The 25,384-nt window shown below is 43.7% G+C and overlaps 1 long non-coding RNA gene across 2 annotated transcripts in view; it reads right to left on the bottom strand.

Annotated features, from left to right (window-relative positions):
* LOC144791436 (uncharacterized) overlaps nt 1–25,384 on the bottom strand; it is a 269,139-nt gene that overhangs the window by 5,686 nt on the left and 238,069 nt on the right. The window contains exon 3 of one of the 2 annotated variants that reach the window (XR_013602385.1): nt 11,279–11,389. The exons of the other annotated variant lie outside the window; for it this stretch is intronic. This is a non-coding gene — a long non-coding RNA (uncharacterized LOC144791436). Of the gene's footprint in view, nt 1–11,278; nt 11,390–25,384 lie in introns of those variants that run through there. 2 annotated transcript variants of the gene reach the window in all.

Raw genomic sequence — 25,384 nt, 5'->3', positions numbered from 1 at the left:
ATGTAGAAGACAGTATTTGTGGGAGAAGGCAGATTGAGGTTGACAGGGATTGCTTTACCCCTTCCTACTCCTAGTTAACAAAGGAAAATTGCCTCAATGGATTTTGTTACAGATACGTCAATAGATCATGAACATGATACCATTCTGGAAGTGGCTGACACATTTTTGAAAATTGCATGTTTCATCCCCAACAAGGAGTTGCCAACTTCAAGTAATACTGTATATTTGTTTCCTACACAATATAGTCAGATTACATGGGTTACCTCATGAGAAAGTATGTGATTGGGGTTCCCAGTTTGTGCTCTAATTCAGGTAGGATTTTTGTAGCTCTCCTAAGATTTTGATAGTTCTTTCTCTGTCTCATATCATCCCTAAATAGATGTGCACAGAAAGAACAAATCACCATATCCCACAACCTTTTACTTGAATGGTTGTGGAGTAAGTCTGGGCGGTGAACTCCGCTCTGCTTGCGGAGTTTGCGGAGTTCCGAAAAACTCTGCTTCATGTTACAGAGCAGAGATTTTTCCTCGCTCGCGTTCTTCATTGTCAAGTTGGCGAGTGCAAGTGAGGAAAATACACCTCCGAATGAGATTTTTCCTCATTCGCGATCATCAACATCAAGTTGGGGGGAGCAAGCGTGGAGAATCAACCTCCTGGTGAGATTTCTCAACATGGGAGGTCAGATTTCTCATTGTGAGTGGTCGTGTATGCTTGCGACTGCTCACGTTGAGAAACCGCCTGCTTGTGTTGAGGTTCTGTGAATTCTGAACCCTTGGGTTCCATTTTGTGCATGGTAGCCATTTTGTGGTTGCCCTCACATAGGCCTATGACTGTGGCTGAACAAGTCTTTCAAGGACATGTACACCTTAGCTCGAATTCGTGCTGACTCCTGTTTGACCTGAGTGAACTGACCCTGTTGCCTGAAGCTGACCTTGTTAAACCAGTTCCTGCCCTTTAGCTGATCAAGATTGAGGATCAAAGCACAGGACATTGTAGAGTTTGGTATGCACACACACATCCCTTAGCCTACTTCTTATCTGTTTCTGTTCCTTCTTTTATGGTCTGTTTATGATATGGGTTGTGGTCCTTTTATTATGGGTTTGTCCGGCTTGTGTAAGAAGGAATGTTAGGCATTTTGCATGCTTGCAAAAGCTAGGACTGCCCCTTACTTGTATGCTGAAGTTTGCAAATAAAAGGCCTCTGTTTTCTGTATTCCTCAGACTACCTCCTTCAGTTGCTACGGCTTCTGTGTGACGTGGCCTCACTTATTAAATTTAATAAAGATGTCTTTTCATATTTTCAGCTTATGTGCCAAGTTCTTTTTTTTTATTAGTAAGTATTCCCTGAGAATGAAGATTACAGTTCTTCAAATGGCGCGGCCAACGTGGGCTTCATCAGAGAAGTGACTTTCTGTGGGAGTGATCTGGTCAGAGGACTGAAATCTACTGAGGAGGACAGAACAGGATTCTACTAAGGAGGTACACTGTGCACAGGGATTCTGGAGATTCTTTGATTCTGCAGCCCAGTATATGTCTGATCTTCCTGATTTTGATCCTCCACATGATGTCAATCCTGACTGAGAACCTTTTTGGCTTGAGTATTCTAAAAAAGACCGTTAGGTCATGTAGAACTTGACAGTTAGAATTTGGATAACCTTTTGATTAGTAAAAATAAGAAGTACAAGTGGGTCGCTCCCACGACTTTGTTTAGTTTCTTTGTTTTGATTTGGTTATTGCAATTACCAAAGCCGAGGGGTTTGGTTTCTTGGTTTTTGATTTGGTTATTGTAAATTACCAAAGCCGAGGGGCTCGTATATTTGCGAGTGTATTGGTAGAGATAACCCCTTGAAGTTTGAAGCTAGATTAGTGAGCTATAAGATGCCTAATCTTAGCAAATTTGGGACTGTAGCTTTGGAACTTTGGAATTTGTGTTGGCCAACTTTTGGATTTGTATAGGTTTGTGTATGCGAATTTGTGTAGGCAGGCAATGAGGAGATATTTCTCCATTTGGTTTAGTTAAACGGTGCACGTACGAAAAGTACCTTAAGCACCACTTTGATTATAATACTTGCGTATTCCGCAGTATTTTTTGGCATGCCTGTTCTCAAGCTCACATGGAAAAATGTGTTGCTTTTTTGGAAGGTACCATAGTGTGATGTGAAGTAAATTAGCCGGCCCCCCTAGCGGGAAATATCTAAATAGGTTTAGATTTACAAACATATTTCTTCCTTGGTGATTTTGTATCCCCAGGGAATTAAAATATGGACATAATACATACAAGGATCCTTTGTTCTGTGCAATTTTATGAATGAAGATATGCAGAGCGATTTTTGGAGTTCTGCTGGCCAAAGCTAGTGAATTGAGTGTATTTTCGCTTCTTGGATGTACATCAGTCTGTTGGGCTGTTTTTGCAGTCTTTTGGAACACTATTGAGAAGCGTTTCTTGTAAATATGACTTACAGCTAGTATTTGCAAATGGTTTGGTTTAAGTACAGTCTGTGGGCTGTCCTTGGTTTCTGTCCTGAGTATTGAGTTATGGGTTAAATGTGTGTTTAAATGTCTATGTGGTTTTCCCATTAGTGCAACTTCTGTAAGTAAATTGCGATGGCGCTATTTATGAAATGCATGGCTAAAAGCTCGCCGTATTGTGTGTCCTGAGTGTTTCACCCCTTTCTGTTTATGTCTGAAATGAGCTCAAATGTGTGTTTGTGTTTTTTTATGTTTTCAGTCTATTAAGCAAAATTTCTAAATGCTTAAAAATAATAAAAAATTAAAATTCACATTCACTAGGAATAAAAAGGCCCCCAAAAATGAATGGTGTGTTTTTGTAGAAAAACCAACTTATATCATTTCTTCATTATTTTGTATTACAGGAAGACATTTCAATTAAGGGTTTCCTCTCTTTAAGCATACGCATATTCTTGGCTCTGTTGCTAAATAAAAATTGTCCTTTTTAGAAAGAAAAATGTAGCGCCAAATTTTGTCATGTTTCAAGTTAGGCTTCTGTGCTTAGGCTTATAAATGAATGCGTCTAAAATGATAGGCAAGGGTTGCAGCTTGCTTTTATATGTGAAATTAGCAAAAATGATTAGGTGTATTAAAAATAATTATTAATTATGAAAAATAAGTGCTACAAAATTCGTTTTTTACTATTCATGGAGCTTAATGCTCATACTGTGACCTCCTAGCATTATAATAGTTGTGTTGCACTGCATAATGAGGACATTAGCATATGACATCTTACCTAGCGCAGGCGTAAAAAACTCATTTTTCTAAGGATTTACATGGGATATGTCTAATGTCCAATCTCTGTAATTTGTAAAGAACATTCTGAGGATGATTAATATGTATCACAAGTATAGGATATTTTTTTTAAGTGCCCCAAATATCAAAGTCGAATTTGGTTATTTTTGCCATTTAAAATAGCTTTAAAGTGCTTTTAGGCTTCAGTAAATGCATACATTTAGGTATAAAACACACATTTACAGGTTGTTCCCATTTGGGGATACTTTTAATGGCTCAGTCAGCCAATGTGCCTGGTGCAGAGGTTTGAGTTTAATATCAGGGTTGAAGGTTTTAACTCCAGCTGGACTTACTGAAATGTTTATCTATTTAAGGTTGCTGAAATGAGTACCATTGCATAGGGTAATAGCAAACATCTGTTCTAAAGATGGTATGTTATGTTATTATGTTGTGCAAATTATTCACAGTAAATGTTGTTTAATATTCTGGAAACAGAGATAATTTTTTTAGCGCATAAAAAGGAGACATTATTTTTCAAAATAGAGTGAATTATTGCAGGTTAGGAGGAATTAGGAAGGTCTTTTGTCTTTGTCAGCCTCAGAATGAGCAGAGGATGGGGGCTGGAAGAAGCTGCAGCTGGCTCAAGTCGCGCTGAGATGCTATCTTTGGTTTCCCTGTAAACAATGGAAGGAGGCTGTCATGTTGACATTTGTAACCTTTTAAATTAGGGACTTGTCTCTGTTAAATGCAGAATGACCTTGCTAAACAGGCCTCTAAAAGGAAGGGTTTCTGGTTTCTCCACAAAATTAAAGAACTTAATTCCAAAGGGAAAATATGAAACAGGTTTCTTTGAAAGTCCCAACACATGCTAAATGCTCTGCAGAAATTATATATTTGTATCTCTGCCTTTAAAAAAATAATGTCTGCTAGTTGCTTTTATTGGACTGAAAATGAAGGATTGTATTAAGTCTTAGACAGAAAATAAGACGAAGCTTTTTATTGAAATTTTGAAGGCTACATGCCTAAGGGAGAACGATTTGCCAATTAAGAATTATTTTTTACAGTGGATATTGTGGTCCAAAGATAACATGGAGTGTCAGTGAAATAATTTTACTTTTGGAAAGTTAAAATGGCTTAATGTTGCAAGCTGACTGACAAGATGGTAACAGTTAAGTAATGGAAAATTATTTTTGTGTCTGTTCATGTGTATTATGTTTTGTCTTCTGATTAAAAGTTATAATTGATGTCTGTTTGTCATGAGAAATGTCTCTCTTTTGTGTGTTGTGTATTTTTTTTTGTTGCTTCTGCTCACAGATCATTCATGGATTGTTCTGGGTGATTTTAAGGCTGACAAGACACGTGAGTTTGGTTGGTTGAAAAGAGATGTGTTTTTGCGTAATTTCTTTGAAAAGAAATGTTTGTGCATTTTACATATTCTTGCATTTTATCCTTTTATGAATTGTTCCTGCTGGTCCTGTGTGTCAGAAGTGACACACAGTAAGTTGCATTTGACAGCCAAATCTCCACTACCTGGTGATTTGCTGTCAAAAGGAGGGTGAGGATTTTAAACCTGACAAATTAAGCAGGCCCGAATATTGCTAGTACATGACCTGGTGTTGTGCGTCACCGCTCATTTATATATGCTATTGTTTTGTCTATGCTTTTTGTGCTTGATATACAGCGAGTATATCTGATGGCTTGACATGTCCGTTTTGTGCAGTTTTTTTTGCATGTTTTTGTTTTATGTTGCTGCTTATGATACTATTACAAGTTTATCTGTGTTGTGAAGGGATATACATGACGATGTGTATCCTGCACAACAGTTGGGTAGATTTGTTTTGACACTAAATTTCACAGATAGACAGACAACCCTTCATCAGTGTATGTCAAATTTGGCCATAATGGTATTTGAAGAAAAGTAAAATAAAAGAAATATACAGGACCAAAGTATGTCACATGCTGTTAGTCATGTACTGCCCCTCCCCTTAAGGAACAGGCAGCCCTAAAATTATGTATCCTGAATTGGACGTAAGGATAAATTATAGATCTGTGACTTTTGTGCATGGTGACCTAATTTTTATATTACATTAGTCAGTTTTGTTCTGCTTCCTAAATAGTGTATGGCCTTGTACCATAAAGGAAACAAGGTTTAATTTTTTTTCCCTGAAAAAGGAACTGGAACATTAGCGGAGATTGCCGTATATGGTGTAGCGGCCAGCAGTAGAGTTAAATTTGAAAACTATTTTGACTTTTTGTGTATCACCCATACTCTTGGTATTGTGTCACAAACTTGACTATCACCTGAGTAATTTCTTGTTCTTCCTATAGATTTTTCTTTTGACATTACTCCCCTGATTGATGTCACATTGTGCCTAGTAATTGGGGATTTTAGCTGTGTCCTAGTCCCATTTTCCCTTTTCCATATTCCTTTCACCAGTCAGCCCTTTTATTATTGTAGGTGTGTTGTTTAGGTTCACACTTCCAGATTGCAGTAATGTACTAGGAACCCTTATATTATGTATAATTGCCTTTTGTATGACTAGACTGGTTTTTTTTTTTATTAAAGAATTTTCTTTAGGCCTAACTCGATGTTTTTCAGTCTAACCGTCATGGTAGTGATGGACTGGTTAACTGACTCAATGCTATTATGAGACAAGTTTCCACATTTTGATTATTAGCCTGTGTATTGCGTAGTGCACTTGGTGCACAGTTATTAAAAGGGAGGTATCTACATGTCCCTGATAATCTATATTATGCAATTTTTCTTTTGAGATGTTCTAGATAAGGAATTTAGGAATACCTAGACTTAATCATGTCGCTATCTACCCTTAGATGGTGGAGGATATGCTCTCACACAGAAACCCAATTGAAGAGCCTAGAGGCACTGTCTTGCCTACTGCCTTTGTCTTTGTATTGCCTTTGAGAAATGACAGTGTATTCTAGACCAGAATTGTCCCATGGCATATGGCCACTCCTTTGAAGATTGCAGGCCACCTGCTTGCAGTCCCCTTGTTATACAATAAACTGTTTAAAGCATCGCACTTGCTCCATCAGACGGCATTGGACATCACAGAACAATAATTTCAGTGCAAAGAGCGAAAGAGAAGGATTCTTGTTGTCTGAGGCTTCAGTTTTCCACCCACATGTCATGTGCTGGCAACCTCTGACAGTGTGCAGTCCCTTGAGCCCCTTGGCCTGAGTTTTGGCCACACAACCCCTTTTCCTTTGCTCCAACGGAAGTGCAGTGCACCGGAGGATCCAAGATTGGAAAAAGGCACTACATTCTGGTGCCCATGAAAGAGCAGCCTGAGCGTTCACTGACACTGAGTAATGAGTGTTGGAGCCTGAGAATGTAGACCCGGATCTGCATAAGATGATCTGTGCCCTTGATCAATGAAGAGCACACTATCTATAGTGCCTGCCGCAGAGAAGAGATATTGGTGCACTGCCTTGAGACATTGAGACTGTCAAATAAGCTGCGAGTGTTTGCCAGGAGGGCACTCCAACGGATACTGAGAAGGACCATTTTCATGAAAGGCCTGAACGAAGAGGCCCATGCAACAACAGGAGCAGATATGATGGACAATAGAAGCCTGCCAGAGAGGCTTTCGAACGGACTCTGAGCATAGTTGGTTTCACTAGTGGTTTCCGTGTGATTGCATAGAATGGGTTTGAGGAGACTGATCATTATTGTTTTACTGGCATTGTTTTAAAGTAGTATTCTGTTTAGTAAAAGCAGAATAAAGTCCATTCTCTGTGGAAGAGTATCCCTTTTCATCTGAGAGCATTAATAAGGATCGCCACTGTTTCACCTGAATATATAATAAGTTACTGAAGTGCATAGGAGCCATAAAAATGTTACTAGATAATTTTAGGATTTGCTTTCTGCTTAGAGTTGTGAAAAATTATCATTTTGTTTGTAATAGTGGTCATTACTTTCTCCTGTTGTCCATATGTTCTTAATAACATGTTTTCTAGTATTTTTAAGCATGACGTTGTCTTTTGTGGGTTGGATCATTTTCACTACCCAATTGACTTCTGCACCCACCTCCCAACCTATGTCTTTTCCTACTACTACTTCTTTGTATTCTTTTCATATCTTACCTGAACACGAGCAGATTAGAAGATCGGAATTTGTGACTAATTCCTTTGTACAGTTTCAGCATCAATACCAGTTAGTAATGAACACCACTAATTGTTGGGTGTGTGGTCTTATGCCACATACTAACGATAGAGGTATTCCCCATTTGGTTCTGCCATTTAGTTACAACGGGTCTGTATGGGCATATCAGACGATATTTATTTATGCCAACGAAGTCTATCCCTTGTGTTCCATGAAAATAACTCGAGTAATAGTGCCTTAGTGAAGGGAATAACCGATAATATTGATATCGATTCAGACACAGACTGAGTGATTGCCTATGTAAGGGCAAAAGGAGGGTCTTAGGTTCTGTGAATTCTAAACCCTTGGGTTCCATTTTGTGCATGGTAGCCATTTTGTGGTTGCCCTCACATAGGCCTATGACTGTGGCTGAACAAGTCTTTCAAGGACATGTACACCTTAGCTCGAATTCGTGCTGACTCCTGTTTGACCTGAGTGAACTGACCCTGTTGCCTGAAGCTGACCTTGTTAAACCAGTTCCTGACCTTTAGCTGATCAAGATTGAGGATCAAAGCACAGGACATTGTAGAGTTTGGTATGGACACACACACCCCTTAGCCTGCTTCTTATCTGTTTCTGTTCCTTCTTTTATGGTCTGTTTATGATATGGGTTGTGGTCCTTTTATTACGGGTTTGTCCGGCTTGTGTAAGAAGGAATGTTAGGCATTTTGCATGCTTGCAAAAGCTAGGACTGCCCCTTACTTGTATGCTGAAGTTTGCATATAAAAGGCCTCTGTTTTCTGTATTCCTCAGACTACCTCATTCAGTTGCTACGGCTTCTGTGTGACGTGGCCTCACTTATTAAATTTAATAAAGATGTCTTTTCATATTTTCAGCGTCTGTGCCAAGTTCTTTTTTTTATTAGTAAGTATTCCCTGAGAATGAAGAACAAATCACTAATTAGAAAGACTTTTATATCCAATCAAGCATCAAAATTTTAGCCTTATCTCACTGCTTCACTTTTCCTCTAAAGTTGCAGAGAAATATGTAAATCAGCAGCTGTCGATCTTTATTGAGGAAAAGGAGCTTCTCCATAGGACATAGTTGGGATTTCGCCCCCTTCAAAGTACAGAGTATGCATTGTTGCTTGCCTCTGAGTCCATCTGCCAAATTGTTGACAGGGGTGACACTTTAGTGCTGCTGACGCTGGACCGCAGCGCGGCCTTCGACGCCATATCCCACAACCTTTTACTTGAATGGTTGTGGAGTAAGTCTGGGCGGTGAACTCCACTCTGCTTGCGGAGTTTGCGGAGTTCCGAAAAACTCTGCTTCATGTTACAGAGCAGAGATTTTTCCTCTCTCGCGTTCTTCATTGTCAAGTTGGCGAGTGCAAGTGAGGAAAATACACCTCCGAATAAGATTTTTCCTCATTCGCGATCATCAACATCAAGTTGGCAGGAGCAAGCGTGGAAAATCAACCTCCTGGTGAGATTTCTCAACATGGGAGGTCAGATTTCTCATTGTGAGTGGTCGTGTATGCTTGCGACTGCTCACGTTGAGAAACCGCCTGCTTGCGTTGAGAAAGCTGCCGCTCGAGTAAAAATCTACTCAAGCGGCGGATAAGAAGCAGCGCCAGCTTGCGTTGTGCATTATGCCGTTTGCGATGATTGCACAGTGCGGGCAAGCACCCGGCACTGACAATCACTGTGAACTGTATTTATCTAAACAAACTCCGCCGCTTGCGGAGCTCCGCGTAGCGCGGTGGAGTTTTTTGTGCACTTCGCGAACTCTGCCCAGGGTTTTTGTGGAGTTGCAGTATCAGTTACAAAGCCTTGCAATGTTTCGATTCTATTTTGCAGAACCGCACCTTTCAGGTGTCGCTAAAAACCTTTCAATCTCAGGGTTTTCCGCTGCAGCAGGGGGTGCTTCAGGGCTCCTCCTTGAGCCCTACTATGTTCAATCTGTACATGTGACCCCTGGCTCATATCACCGAGCGTTACGGTTTTAATATCTTGTTGTATGCCAGTAATATGCAGCTGATTATCATACTGTCACAGAGGGAAGCTAACATAGCGGCTCTGCTAAGGACTTGTTTGTCAGAGGTGACCGGTGCATGGACCTTAATTGTCTCAAATTGAATGCTGGGAAAACAGAGGTCCTTATCTTAGGTAATGAGCCTTCAATTTGCTCCTCTGCCTGGTGGCCAGACTCATTCGGACCTTTACCTCCCCCAGAGCAGAAAATCAAGTACTTTGGCATCTGGTTCAATGCTAAGTTTTGTTTTTTTAAGTCAGATTACTGCGTTAGCAGGCAAGTGTTTCGGGACCTTAAAAAACGCTCAAAGATCCTCAGAATTCTCCCCGAAGCTGCCAGGAACACAGTATTCCAGACCCTGGTTCTAGCCAGGCTGGACTCCTGTAAGGTCCTTTATCTGGGAGTCTCACAGTCGTGTCTGATGAGACTTCAGGGAGTGCAGAATGCGGCCGCCCATCTGGGCTGAATCTCCCCAGATGGTACTCCATGGGCTCTGCACTCTCAAAAATGTACTAGCTACACCAGAAGAAATGTCTCTCTTTTAATTCCATATGCTATTGTTATAGGGGCCTACAGAATAGTGGGCCAGATGTATCAAAAAATCAATTTGCAACTCCCAAATAGCGATTTGTTCAGAATTTGAGAATCGCAAAACGCTATGGAGGTAAAAAAATCACAAACAAATGCAAATCAGTAATATTCTCAATCACAATTACCGATTCCCCAAATTGCGATTCTGTAATTGCGATTTCACAAATTAAGAAATCGCAAATTAGTGAATCTGCTATTCGGATGCAGTCTGATGACATCACAACCAGGAAGTGTGACTGCCCATGCTTTTTCTGAGGGACCGAGGTTGTGTATGAGGCTGAGAGCAGGAACACACCACTCAGGAGCCCATCAGGAGTGCAAAGACAGGCACAAAAACACAGTCGATACACAGGAGAAGGCAAAGGAGGCTGCAGGACGAAAAAGAAAACAAAAATAGAGTGAAAGAGAATTGTAGGTCCTCATTGAGGAAATGGTGAAGAGCCATGAACAGCTTTTTGGCAAAAAATCCCTCCACATCCCTGAGTCAGAGAAGAGGAAAATCTGGATGGACGTACAAGCAGAAGTAAATTCATTGGTGTCACACAGTGCTCCATAGAAGACCCACGCAAGCGCTGGTACGACTTTCACTCCAGGGCAAAAGATAAGGTTGCAAGCAGGCTTGCGGACCAAAGAAAACCGGGAGGAGGACCATCTACAGAGCCAGTGTCCACACCCCTAGAGGACTTGGTGGAGTCCACCCTACAGACAGAATACATCAGTTGCGTAGCCGACATTGACAGCTCAGCCTCGCTCAACACCAGATAAGATAGGATGCATGCTAAATTACCCTGACCCCTTACTCACTTAACACCCCACTTAGAAATGACTAAATTATCAAGTAAAATTGCCACTCCATGCTACATTATTGTTACCACCCAGTAATACATCATGGCAGATGCAGTCACACACATAAGATAGTAAAACATTGATACAGAGAAACATATCTGCAGTTGAGACACACCAGTAAATGACCAAGATAAGCACAGCATTTAGGTATACCAACTAAAGTACATTTAATTTGAAAATAACAGAAAGCAGAACACACAATATGTAGTTCTCTTGTATTCACAGATGAACCTGTGCCACAGGGTGAAGAAACACCAATTGATGAGGCACCACAGTTACAGAAATAGGCTGGGGAAGAGGAGTCAGACCACACAACACAAACAAGACCTGCACCAAGACCACGCAGGTACACTGTTGCTCCAGTACAGGAGATGGAGGCAGGAGTGGAAGCCATCCAGGATGAGCCACAGTCAAGGCCCGAAGAGCAGGCACGGTGTCAAAATAAGCAGTCTCCTGTGAGCGTAAAAACAGCAGTCGCATAAGACGTAGAGCAAGGGCACAACATGCCGCTGGTAAAGGAGAGAAATCCTCTGTCTTCTCTGGGCTGGAGGGTACCATGGTGAAGGTGCAGCTGCTGCAATTAAAAACAGGCAGTCAATGCAAAGGCAGCTGGTGTCCCTAAATCACAATATGACTGACATCAATGACGGCATCAGGGAGCTCAATAACACTGTGACAGAGGGTCATAGGGCTAATGTAGACAGTATTAACGACATGCCTGTAGCCATCAAAGAGCTCTGTACCACCATGCGGAGGGACCATGCCTTCAGACGCAGGGAAAGCAATGCCTATTTAGCCATCTGGATGGTCACACCAAGGCGGTTAACCATCTGTGCAATGCCACAGCTGTCCTTTTCAGAGGCACTGTGTCCAAGCAGGGGTAAATGGCACACTGCAGCCGGGATGTTGCCAGGGGGTTGGTGCAGGTCACCACTGCTGTTGAACAGCTACATACAGCCAACATAGCTGGAACATGTATTCTGGGTGCAGGGGACAGCGGGGAGGCCTCCAGCTGCAGCAGCATTACTCCACCGGTGACTGAACCCAGACGGCGGAGTGTAAGGCAAGGAACAGCATCCGAAGACTCATCAAGGGAGGGCAGTGTGAACATTGACCGTTCAAGTGCTGTGCGTGGGCGCAATAAATAGACTTTGTTGTGGCTAATGCATGCAAATGGGTGAGTTAACCCATGGCATATGAGCAAACATTTTGAAATTTTTGCATGGACTGTATGCATGCCATGTTGAACAACAAAAGCCACACACAAGTCATGAGTTGAAGGCTGTGTGCACACATTTTACCTGATGTTAAGGTTTTGTGTCATCATTACTCACCTAGAAATAGTTGTGTGTTATTTCATCACGTCTCTTCATCTACTGCACCTACACCACTTGCTGCTCTGGGATGTGGACCTGGTTCCTACTCTTCAACAGAATCAGAATCGGTGAGGTCCAAGGTATGCCATTGTTTGTTGCTAGGTTGTGCAGCATGGCACAAGTGGCCACAATTTTGCAACAGATCTCTGGCCTATACTGCAGTGCCCCTCCACTTTTGTGTAGCCAGCGGAACCTACTCCTTAGTAGCCTGCTCTATGACATTGCGCGTAGACCTGTGTGCAGCATTGTATTTCCTTTCACTCTGAGTTGCAGGATTGAGGTATGGTGTGAGTTTGAAGGAACCCACAGCGTATGCACTGTCACATACAGGAGGAAAGGCATATGGTTAATCACTGTCCTATTTCTACAGATCTAATGAGTCCATCAGAGTGAGTAACATGCATTTACCTAGCAGGTATCCTTCGCCAAATTCACCTCCAGTGAGACGTCACAATATGAATGAATTGTGTGTACTGCCAGGATATTTGGCCACTATGTCAGTTATTATGTGTGAGGCATACATATGACCTGGATGTTGAGTGAATGAAAGGATTTTCTGTTTCTGAACACATATTCATTAGCTGAGGGGGGACAGATGGCTATATGTGTCCCATCAATGCCCCCAATTACATGTGGGAATTGTGGTATCTGGTAGAATTCCAATTTGGTCTGCTGCAATGCCTGTTGTGTAGTGGGGAATCTGATGTAATGGTGTATACTCTGTACCATTGCATCCAAGAAAGCATTCAAGAAGCATGAAACGCAACTGTGGGACACCCCTCCTGCTGCAGCTATCCCCCCCTGGAAGCTCCATAGGACCTGCACATGTGCGGGTATGGCTTGGGTCTACCGGTTGGATGCTCCAGTATTGGTTGTAGGTCAGCTATCAGGTCTAGTATTGTTTCTGAGTCTAGTCTATATTTGTCATGGATTTCTTCCTCTGTCTGCTGAAACAGAGTTATGCGCACCCTGTAAATGCATTCCTTTCTCCTCCTCATTCCCTGTGCTGCAGCTTGAATCCGCATCCTCCTCGCTATGACATACAGCGCTGCCATTGTGAAAGAAACTGAAGCAATCTGGGCCTGTTTAAATAGGTTGCACCTGGTTACCACCTGGCCTGAGTTGGTGGTAAATTGAAAGTGCAAAATTGCGATTTTTGGCGCTTTCGCAATTAGCGAATGTTTCATACATTGTTTTGCAAATTCACAATTTGCGAGCCCCATATTTGCGAATTTGCAATTTGCGACTCTGAAATTGCGAAGCTGCAAATGAAAATTCACAGATTTGTTGATGGGCAAAAATAGAATTCGCAATTTTTGCGCATACCAATTTGGTGATTGTGAAATCTTTCATACATTGGAACAAGCTATTTTGCGTTTGCAAACAACCTATTTTTGCGATTCGCAGCGTTTGCGAACGCAAAATAGCTTGATACATCTGGCCTAAAGGCCCTTATTACTTGTACCCCTTTTTTAAGCCCTACTCTCCTACAAGGAACCTAAGATCTGCTGGGATCTTGCTGGCATGCATTCCCACTGTAAAGAGAGCGCACTTTGGGGGTTGCTCCTTTAGTTTTTTAGCACCTAAACTGTGGAACTCTCTTCCCCTTCAGATTAGACAGGAGAAAACAGGATTATCATTCCGCAAAAATTTAAAAACCTGGCTGTTGGAGTTGGCCTAACTATACTGCCCATTAGTATGACGTCTAGTTCTGACCTTTGGGAGCTTCACCCTTGTGATGAGACACTTCAGTGGAAGTAGCTACACACTTTATAAATCATATCGTTATGAATATTATTTCTGCTTTATTATCTACATGGTCATAGAGACTGGGTTAAATATTTATGGTAATCATAATTCTACTATGTCACCAAGCATTACACCAAAGGCTACTCTCATCATTTAGTTGGTACGTTTTGCATCCGTCCCTGTCTGCTTTTTCTGGTCCACATGATAGTCTCCATTCTGTTTTCAACAACTTCTTCTGTTAGATAATTATTTCTAGGAATCAATTCTTCAATAAACTATTTAAGGATCAGTGTAAGAGATTGTGAAAAGATTAATTACTATCAATATATAGTGTAAATGTGGCATGACCTGAGAGATATCAAGGAGCCAGTTCAATATTTGTAAGTTTTTTCTGATTTACGTGATAAGAAGAAAAATTCTTTATAAAATATTATTGTATCTCCTTAAATAAATGCGATAACCTGATTTGTGGATTATGCGTCTGATTTGGATCATATAATTGGGATGTATTTTGTGTTTTTACCTGCCTTTTGTGGGTTTCCCATTTCTTTCACTGCTTTTAGTTTTCATACCTATATGAGTGCATGTTTTAGTTTAATATTAATGATATGTATGGTAGATTATATATTCATTTAGATTGAGATTGTGTTTCATTTTGATAGTCTAGTACATTATATAATAGTGATTTTGTTTAAATAAGTTTTGCTTATGTTTGTGTAAATGGGTAACACATTTCATGTGCTAATTGCAGCATTTTACATCATGCAACACAAGATTTGATATTCCACAATAATGGTTAAAATATGTATTTAAGCAGATTTCACAGTTATACTGTCGAAGGGGATACTTCGAGCTTCTAAGGGAAGAAAGGTCTGAAATCCTGCGCTACAGACATGCCTAAGGTAGTGGGCTAATTACAAAAAGGGGGTGGTGATGGACAGAGTATCTGAGTTAATCAGAAGACTCCTACCCAGTCAACAGATCAGGGCTTGATCCATCACCGTTTTTTAGCTCACTGCACCATCCCAGTTCAGAACCTGGCTATATGCAAATTAGTCTGTCCCTGGCCCAGTGCATCATGGGAACAGGGCAGACCAAACTACCAAGCCAATTCTTCACTGGAAAGGAAACAAGCTTCCGGGGACCGGTTTCTGGCATTACAGCCGTCTTCGGCCCGGCTTGCTTGAATCCTGATGGTGCAATGAGCAAGGGACTCACGTCTGAGCATACCCTTCCACACTCATGGTGGCCAAAATAATTACAAAAAGGGGGTGGTGATGGACAGAGTATCTGAGTTAATCAGAAGACTCCTACCCAGTCAACAGATCAGGGCTTGATCCATCACCGTTTTTTAGCTCACTGCACCATCCCAGTTCAGAACCTGGCTATATGCAAATTAGTCTGTCCCTGGCCCAGTGCATCATGGGAACAGGGCAGACCAAACTACCAAGCCAATTCTTCACTGGAAAGGAAACAAGCTTCCGGGGACCGGTTTCTGGCATTACAGCCGTCTTCGGCCCGGCTTGCTTGAATCCTGAAGGTGCAATGAGCAAGGGACTCACGTCTGAGCATACCCTTCCACACTCATGGTGGCCAAAATAATTACAAAAAGGGGGTGGTGATGGACAGAGTATCTGAGTTAATCAGAAGACTCCTACCCAGTCAACAGATCAGGGCTTGATCCATCACCGTTTTTTAGCTCACTGCACCATCCCAGTTCAGAACCTGGCTATATGCAAATTAGTCTGTCCCTGGCCCAGTGCATCATGGGAACAGGGCAGACCAAACTACCAAGCCAATTCTTCACTGGAAAGGAAACAAGCTTCCGGGGACCGGTTTCTGGCATTACAGCCGTCTTCGGCCCGGCTTGCTTGAATCCTGATGGTGCAATGAGCAAGGGACTCACGTCTGAGCATACCCTTCCACACTCATGGTGGCCAAAATAATTACAAAAAGGGGGTGGTGATGGACAGAGTATCTGAGTTAATCAGAAGACTCCTACCCAGTCAACAGATCAGGGCTTGATCCATCACCGTTTTTTAGCTCACTGCACCATCCCAGTTCAGAACCTGGCTATATGCAAATTAGTCTGTCCCTGGCCCAGTGCATCATGGGAACAGGGCAGACCAAACTACCAAGCCAATTCTTCACTGGAAAGGAAACAAGCTTCCGGGGACCGGTTTCTGGCATTACAGCCGTCTTCGGCCCGGCTTGCTTGAATCCTGATGGTGCAATGAGCAAGGGACTCACGTCTGAGCATACCCTTCCACACTCATGGTGGCCAAAATAATTACAAAAAGGGGGTGGTGATGGACAGAGTATCTGAGTTAATCAGAAGACTCCTACCCAGTCAACAGATCAGGGCTTGATCCATCACCGTTTTTTAGCTCACTGCACCATCCCAGTTCAGAACCTGGCTATATGCAAATTAGTCTGTCCCTGGCCCAGTGCATCATGGGAACAGGGCAGACCAAACTACCAAGCCAATTCTTCACTGGAAAGGAAACAAGCTTCCGGGGACCGGTTTCTGGCATTACAGCCGTCTTCGGCCCGGCTTGCTTGAATCCTGATGGTGCAATGAGCAAGGGACTCACGTCTGAGCATACCCTTCCACACTCATGGTGGCCAAAATAATTACAAAAAGGGGGTGGTGATGGACAGAGTATCTGAGTTAATCAGGAGACTCCTACCCAGTCAACAGATCAGGGCTTGATCCATCACCGTTTTTTAGCTCACTGCACCATCCCAGTTCAGAACCTGGCTATATGCAAATTAGTCTGTCCCTGGCCCAGTGCATCATGGGAACAGGGCAGACCAAACTACCAAGCCAATTCTTCACTGGAAAGGAAACAAGCTTCCGGGGACCGGTTTCTGGCATTACAGCCGTCTTCGGCCCGGCTTGCTTGAATCCTGATGGTGCAATGAGCAAGGGACTCACGTCTGAGCATACCCTTCCACACTCATGGTGGCCAAAATAATTACAAAAAGGGGGTGGTAATGGACAGAGTATCTGAGTTATTCAGAAGACTCCTACCCAGTCAACAGATCAGGGCTTGATCCATCACCGTTTTTTAGCTCACTGCACCATCCCAGTTCAGAACCTGGCTATATGCAAATTAGTCTGTCCCTGGCCCAGTGCATCATGGGAACAGGGCAGACCAAACTACCAAGCCAATTCTTCACTGGAAAGGAAACAAGCTTCCGGGGACCGGTTTCTGGCATTACAGCCGTCTTCGGCCCGGCTTGCTTGAATCCTGATGGTGCAATGAGCAAGGGACTCACGTCTGAGCATACCCTTCCACACTCATGGTGGCCAAAATAATTACAAAAAGGGGGTGGTGATGGACAGAGTATCTGAGTTAATCAGAAGACTCCTACCCAGTCAACAGATCAGGGCTTGATCCATCACCGTTTTTTAGCTCACTGCACCATCCCAGTTCAGAACCTGGCTATATGCAAATTAGTCTGTCCCTGGCCCAGTGCATCATGGGAACAGGGCAGAGGTAGTGGGCTGGCATATTCTTGGTCTCGTATTTGCTCTCCTCTTGAGCACAGACTGCAAAACATAGACACTGGTAGGCCTGGTCTGGGACACAGCACACATTAAGTAAGTAAGTAAATAAGTAAGTTTATTTTGCATGATTAATTAAAACCTTTGCAACAGTGTATATAAAACAGAATAAATAAAAACAAGAGTAATCTCATGTTCACAATCAGTTGAGATTGAAGAGTTTTGTGCAAATTGTGTGAAAAGGAGGTAGACGACGGTTGTTAAAATCATGAAATACAACTTAAAAGGTGGGAGGCGTGTGGATTGCGGTCTGACTGAACTTTTTCCTCTGAACTAAAAGGCTGGAGAAGTCTACCTCTTTTTAGAGAGTCACATTTTCCAAATCTGTTCTGTATTTGTTCTTGAAAGTGCAAACATTTATTATTAGATCTGCATCAAGCTTTGCATCACATCTCCCAGTTTAGGTTAGTAATTGGAACATTTGTTAGTTTATTGATCTAAGGGTTCACATGCCATATTCAAGTCTCCGGCAAAAATATATGGTGATATCATGCCGTCTATTTTAATTTCAATGACATGATAAACAGAGAGGTAGTCAATGTTTGAATCCATTGCTATAATTGTTCATCCGCTATTAAGTTTTAGTATCCTGTTAAAATATTTTCTATTATAGTTTTGTTACTTTTTAAACATGTAACTGTGTAAACTTAAGTTGTTGCTTTTATGGTTTTGCAATGTCTAAAACCGAATAAAGAAAGAATTATATTATATTAAGTGCACCTGCTGCTCATCTTCCCATGTGATCAGATTTGACCACTGTTATTGTAGTGGAGATTTATTAATCATAATACTCGTACCTCTAACTGTCTTTTCCTGTTTATTGGATGAGGCATCTTTCTCCTAATAAATGTGTTAGACCTGACCACCTTGGCGTGGGCCCCGAACCTCTTCTCCCCCAAACCCCCCCGTGCAGGTCCCTTTCTGGAGCAAGAAGCCCCCCTACTCCAACCCAGATTTCCCCGACCCCGGGGAAGCCACCACAACGCCCGAGTAGCGCCCTTCCCCCAGGACCCTGAGACCTTACCCCTATCAAGGACCCACAGCGACCCCCAGCGTAAGATACACTCTGTCCAAGGGGGCTCCCTGACTCCCCTCCCCCCAACACTGAGACCACCGGCCGAGTGATCTCCCCGCCTGGCGATGGCCGGCAAATGCCAAAGGAAGAGGGCGGAGGAGTGCCGTGAAACATCCTGTTGCCGAGAGGCCGGCTCCAGCCCCCGCTGGTCGTCTGCTGTCCCTCACACCCAGGAGAGAAAAATGAGGTGCCAGCTGGCCAGAAGCGGGACACGCCGGGGAAGAACCCCCAGGGCCTGACTGGCGAGTTCCAAGGACTTCAAAGGACTGGAAGCCCTATAACTGGGGCTTTTGTACAGCAAAGGGGGTTCGTTGTTTGGAATCCGAAGAGGCCTGCCGACGTGGTCGCGGCTCTGCGTTCCTGGACCGGGAGAGCCCTGCGGACTCTGTCGCGGCTCTGCCCCTTTGACCTGGCGAGCCCTGCGGACTCTGTCGCGGCTTTGCCCCTTTTGACCTGGTGAGCCCTGCGGACTCTGTCGCGGCTTTGCCCCTTTTGACCTGGTGAGCCCTGCGGACTCTGTCGCGGTTCTGCCCCTTTGACCTGGCGAGCCCTGCGGACTCTGTCGCGGCTTTGCCCCTTTTGACCTGGCGAGCCCTGCGGACTCTGTCGCAGTTCTGCCCCTTTGCCCCCGAGAACCCTGCTGACACTGTCGTGGCTCCGTCCCATACTCTCCGGAGCAACGAGTACGGAACGTACTTCGGGACGTACCCCCCAGAGTAACGAGTACGAAGTGTACTCCGGAGCATATCATCCCGAACCCAGAGTGAGAAGCGTACTCCGGAGCATATCATTCAGAACCCAGAGTGAGAAGCGTACTCCGGAGCATATCATCCAGATCCCAGAGGGAGAAGAATACTCCGGAGTATATCATCCAGAGCCCAGAGTGAGAAGCGTACTCCGGAGCATATCATCCAGAGCCCAGAGTGAGAAGCGTACTCCGACGCATATCATCCAGAGCCCAAAGGGAGAAGCGTACTCCGGAGCATATCATCCAGACCCCAGAGTGAGAAGCGTACTGTGGAGCATATCATCCAGAGCCCTAGAGTAAGGACACAAGCGGACTCGAGGATTGTGAGTCCCGCGCAGTAGCGGCTGGCCTAGAGTAAGGACACAAGCGGACTCGAGGATTGTAAGTCCCGCGCAGCAGCGGCCACCCTAGAGTAAGGACACAAGCGGACTCGAGGATTGTGAGTCCCGCGCAGCAGCGGCTGCCCTAAAGTAAAGATTCAAGCGGACTCGAGGATTGTGAGTTTTACACAGTAGCGGCCGCCCTAAAGCAAGGACCCAAGCGGACTCGAGGATTGTGAGGCACGCACCGGGTACGCCCTCTCATCCCGGCAGGGACAATAAGTTCAACATTACACAGACTTCCAGGACTCCTAATCCTACCCTCAAAGAAGATCGTGAGTAGCTGAAGTTGTCACTAAACTTCACAATCCGAACTCTGCTCATATCCCTTTAACCCTCGGAGCAGATTTGACCTCCCTATCCCCGATCCCTGTGATTTACTTGACCTATTCAAAAGTGTGATATATATAAAGAACTTCTTGACCCTTCACGTCCCGTGTGGTGTCCGTCTGTGGTATTGGGAGACCTCTTGTGTGTACGACTACAAATGCCTGACCCCCACAGCTGAGGGTCCGACCCGAGCGCTAGGCACGTTCCTGGGAGAGGGGGGTCCCTGTGGGGACAGTACGACCGAACACTGCCACTCAGGGGCCGGCCCCCTTCCAAAAAAATGTAACTGACTATATGGGACAGGTGTCTATAGCAACAATACCCTAGCAATCCCTGCATCTTTTAAAATTTGTAAACCAGTTTGACTCTTTTTTTTATTATGTAGCAGCCCATTCCCATTCCATGGACAAATGCTAAAAGATTTTACAATTTTCTCTATATTGATGTGTGCTGCCATAGTTAGGGCCACTCTTTTCTGCATGAAGTCCTTAAAAAGGTTTTTGCTTCAGTTCTCCTCTGGCACCACCCTATTTCCCTGTTATATTAAAGTCCTCCATTCCAACCGATCCAAATGTATTCCGTTTGAGAAGAAAAGCTTTAACTACGCTGATGACCTAGTATTGATCAGCCAAATGAAGGTGGGTCTACAGCGTCTTCTTGATATCACGTTTCAATACTCTGAGGCTAATGACCTAAGTATCAACTTGGAAAAAAAAAACATGACAATTAAAAAGAACCTTAAGAAAACACCTGTCTGGTTTTGGGATAAGATTCATATAGATTCAGCTACAGAGTACAAATATTTGGGGGTGATCATGGATTAAGGTGGGCACTTTGTAACCCAAAGATATAGAATTAAAAGGAAAGGCATAGCCTTAGCAGCCTCAGTGAGAAACCTCAATTCCAGACTGACGGACCCCTCACTCACTCCTCTGGTTGAAGTTACACGGGCACAACTCCTACACACAATAAGCGAGGCAAGAGGGGGATGGACTCGAAGCTCTTGGATGCTGTGGTCGCAAAAGTGTACAGAATAATTTTTGCTCTACCAACACGAGTCTCTCCAGCACAAATTAGGCTTGAGTTTGGTGTGCAAAAACAGACCATTGCAAGGAAAGGTGCGATAGTCATTTTCTGGGACAAAGTAAGGAAATCCAAACCAGGTACCCTAAATTGGCACTTGTGGACTGAGCTACAACAGAAAGAGTCATCATCAATGGCAAAATATTTAGCAACAAGCGTGTCAACTCTGGGTCTTACCGAACTTTGGGCACCTCCCACAAGCCTCTTCCTCCTTAAAAAACTAACAAAGAAAATAGTATGGAATGAATCTTGGATTGAAGATAAGGCAGCCCTAAAAAGGAGGTCGCATGGCTGGATGATTCTGGGTACCTATTCCTCTCTGGCTGCACAAAAGTATCTAGCTTTGGGTTTTGCCAAACATACAAAAATTCTATTTAAAAAAAACAGATTAAGCTTGTTGCCATGCACAAAGCACTTTCCACATTGGCTATGCTGATTCTAATTGCCGTTTATGTGGGACATTGCAAGACGATATGCTGCATCTCCTCTGCACATGTAAAGATCTAACAGAGGAAAGGAGACGGCTTCTAAAACCACTTTTTAACCAGAGAGGCATTCACACACGGAGACAAGCTGTGTTGGCATGCTTTGGACCCGAGGACACGCAGCTTAATTGTCGCTTTGTAAAATTTTTAAGACAAGTGGAGAAGAAAATGCTAAGTCTGAACAGCAATACAGCTGACAAGGAAAAAGACTGACACTGTTATAATAATTGCTTATTCTTTTTATGTACTGTAAATACCATTTGGTTCTAATGTGTTTTAACCCCTTGTATGCTCATGACGAGCTCAGCTCGTCATGGCATACAGTGCTCGGGTGCTCATGACGAGCTCAGCTCGTCATGAGCCCCACCCGCGGGGGGAGCACCAGCGCTCCCCCTCGCGGGTGCCCGATTTCCTTCATTTCTGCGGGGAAGGCAGGGGAAGACCTTCCCCTGCCTCCCCCCGCGCCCGCGTCATCAATGACATCAGCGCGCGAGGTGCGCTGACATCATTGGAGGTTCCCTTTCTCCTCCGACGCGCACGGAAGCCAATTGCTTCCTGCGCGTCGGAGGAGAAACAGGTAAGTTTGGGGGCTGGGGCGGGGAGTATTTAAACTATAGAGGCATCGGGGGAAAGGAAAGGGTTTTCCTTTCCCTCGATGCCTCTTTAGAGCATTCCTGCTGCACGATCATGCGATCGTGCAGCAGGAATGCCCACTAGACACCGGGGATTTTTTTTTTGTGTGAAAAATTGCAAAGTTTGTTGGTTTGGGGAGCGGCCCCTTGGACAAGGGTCGCTCCCCTTTAGGGGGCATATCTTTTAAGTTGTTGGCCACCCGGGAGGGGGCGCAACTTTATTTAATTATTTTTAAAAAAATGAAAAAATCGGGCATTGTTTTGGAGAGTGGCCCCTTGGGCAAGGGCCACTCTCACGGGGCCATTTTAGGTGTTCTATTTAGTTTTGGGGAGCGACCCCTTAGGCAAGGGTCGCTCCCCTTTAGGGGGCATATTTATATTTTGAATAAAATATATAAAATGGGGCATTGTTTGGGCAAGGGCCACTCTCATGGGGGCCATTTTAGGTCTTCAAAAAAATGTTTTATTTACCCCTTAGGCAAGGGTCGCTCCCCTTTAGGGGCTATTTTGTAAGCCTTTGGCTACCTCCAGGGGAGTCTAATTTTTCTAAAATATAAAGGATGTGACACTTTGGCATGGGTTACTCCCCTTGGGGGCCATTTTAGGTAGCCCACATTTTTGTTTTTTGTGTAGGGGAGCGGCCATCTAAGACTAGGGTTGCTCTCCTCTTGGGGGCAAATTTATTTTACATTTAGGGATGTGCTGGGGAGTGGCCCCTTGGACAAGGGTCACTCCCCTTGGGGGCCTTTTTTGGATGCCCACTTTTTTTGTTTATGTTTGGAGGCCATCCTTTTAGCTTTGTTTGCCCCCCTTGGGGGGGGCAAAATAAAAGTGGTAATAATTTGTTTGACACACTGTGCCAATTGTGTAAATGTAGTGGTGAGTGTCCCCTTGGGCAAAGGTCACTACCCTTTTTTGGCACAAATATTTTGCCTTGCCATTTTGGTATGCCCATGATGTTAGGTTGTAGCTCACTGCAGCACCCCAGTTCAGACATGGCCATATGCAAATTAGTCTGACCCTATGCCTCATGGGAGCAGTCCAGCCCGAACTGCCAAGCCATATCTTACCTGGCCCGGAAACAACCATAATGGGACGGGTTACTGGCTAATCAGCCGTTATCAGCCAGGTTAGCTTGAGTCCAGTGGAAAAGTGAGCAAGGGACCCACGTCTGCCAACTTAGGACAATCAAAGCACAAAGGGTCAGTCTGATTTGCATTTGGCCATGTCTAACCTGGGTTGGTGAATTGAGCTAAATAATGATGATGGATTAAACCAAGATCAGTTGACTGGGGGTGAGTGTTAGATTTGCTCAAGGGCTCCGTCCATCATCCCCCTTTTGGTGTTACCTTGAAGGGCAGTTTTGCTGGGTTTTTAATGGGTCACTAGGGCACCAGGGTTTATTTTTATGTTGGGCATCCGCCCCTTGGACATGGGTCATTCCCCCTTTATGGGAGGATGATTGTTGCCTTTACTGCCTCTTTGAGTGGTAGAGTAGCAGACTGTGTTTGGTCCCATCTGTTCCCAAGGGGGGGCAGAAGCCACTATACACCAGAGTTTTTAAAAATTTTGTTTTGGTGGGGGTGGCCTCATGGGCAAGGGTTGCTCCCCTTTTGATTTTATACTGTTAGGCCCACCTACCCCTTAGCTTGGCAGGTGGACTAGTGCATTTTTTGAATATGTGATTCTAATGTTTTTCTTCTTTTTAAATCTAGTGTAAAGCTTTTGCTTCCTGTTTGTGGTTTCGACAGTGGTTGTTCTGCAGTTTTGTGTAGTTGCATTTTTTAGGTAAGAAAAAATATTTTTGTTGTATGTACTCCAAATTAGTAATATTGCAATGTATGTAAAAAACATTTTGTAAGCGGTGTCATAGTGGCATTTAGTTACTGTTTTGAGCATGAAATTCTTTGTGATGTGTTTTGCATTGTCTTATGTGTATTTTTGTTTTCTCTTTCTTTTTTAGTGGGATATTTTTGATCCATACTGAGTCTGTGCTTAGTACGTGGTGGTGAGTTTAGCTGCTTCAGGCAAGTGAGTGGTTTTGTTTTGCAGTGTATAGGTATTTTTGTTAAGGGGGAATTGTATTCATTGTTTATTTTACATAGTGATTGTTGTTGTTGACTTGTGTGACAATTTACTTTTATTAGTAATCATTATGGCTAGCCGTAGAATGACTGCTCAGCAGGTGGTTGGTATGCTTCTTGAGTCTTCCTCTGAGCCGGATTATGACACTGACAGTGCGTCTGAGGGAGAGGAGGGAGGGGAAGATTCTGGCAGTGAGTTTTCTCTCCACATGGAATCATCGGATGATGAAGGTACTCTCAGTGCAGATGAAGGGCCTGTTTTAGAGGAGGACACTGCTGTGCCGATGGTGCAAGAGGCCACCATTTGTAACTTGATAACTTCTACACTGCTGTGCAATTGTTTAAGGAATTGTTTAAAGTGGACACTTTTGCATGTGGCACAATCCGCTCTAACCGCAAAGGTTTTCCAAAGGAGCTTGTTTGCAAGAAACTTCAGAGGGGTCAGTGCAGTTCCTTACGTTGAGGCGAACTACTAGCTGTGAAATTTGTGGACAGGAGGGATGTGTACATGCTGACTACCATCCATGATGATTGTACTTCACCTCTGCCAGTTTGGGGTCAGGTTGCTGAAGTGCACAAACCTGTGTGCATTCTGGACTACAATAAGCACATGGGTGGTGTTGACAGAGTAGATCAGAGGTTGGAACCATACACTGCTATTCGGAAGGCTTATGTTTGGTATAAGAAGTTGACCATCCATTTTTTCAACTTAGCATCTTTCAATGCTTTTATTGTGTTCAAGGAGTGTTCTCCTGGGTCAAAGTTGACATTTCTTTAGTTTCAGCACTCTGTGATATCTAGCCTTGTTGTTGTGGAGTGAGTAAGTGTTCCTAGATTTGGAGTGGTGGACGATGTGGCTCGATTGAAGATCGCCACTTTCCTGATTACATTCCTCCCACATCTACAAAACACTTTCCCACTAGGAGATGTAGAGTCTGTTGGTGAAGAGGTTTGCGGAAGAAGACTTGTCTTTACTGCCCTGGGTGTCCTTCTAACCCTGGGCTGTGTGTGCCTGCTTGTTATAGAGCTTACCACGCACAAAATAATTTTTAGGAG

This window comes from Lissotriton helveticus, chromosome 11 (assembly GCF_964261635.1).
Source record: "Lissotriton helveticus chromosome 11, aLisHel1.1, whole genome shotgun sequence".
Classification (NCBI taxonomy): Eukaryota; Metazoa; Chordata; class Amphibia; order Caudata; family Salamandridae; genus Lissotriton; species Lissotriton helveticus.
This window is presented reverse-complemented; position numbering and strand designations above follow the sequence as displayed.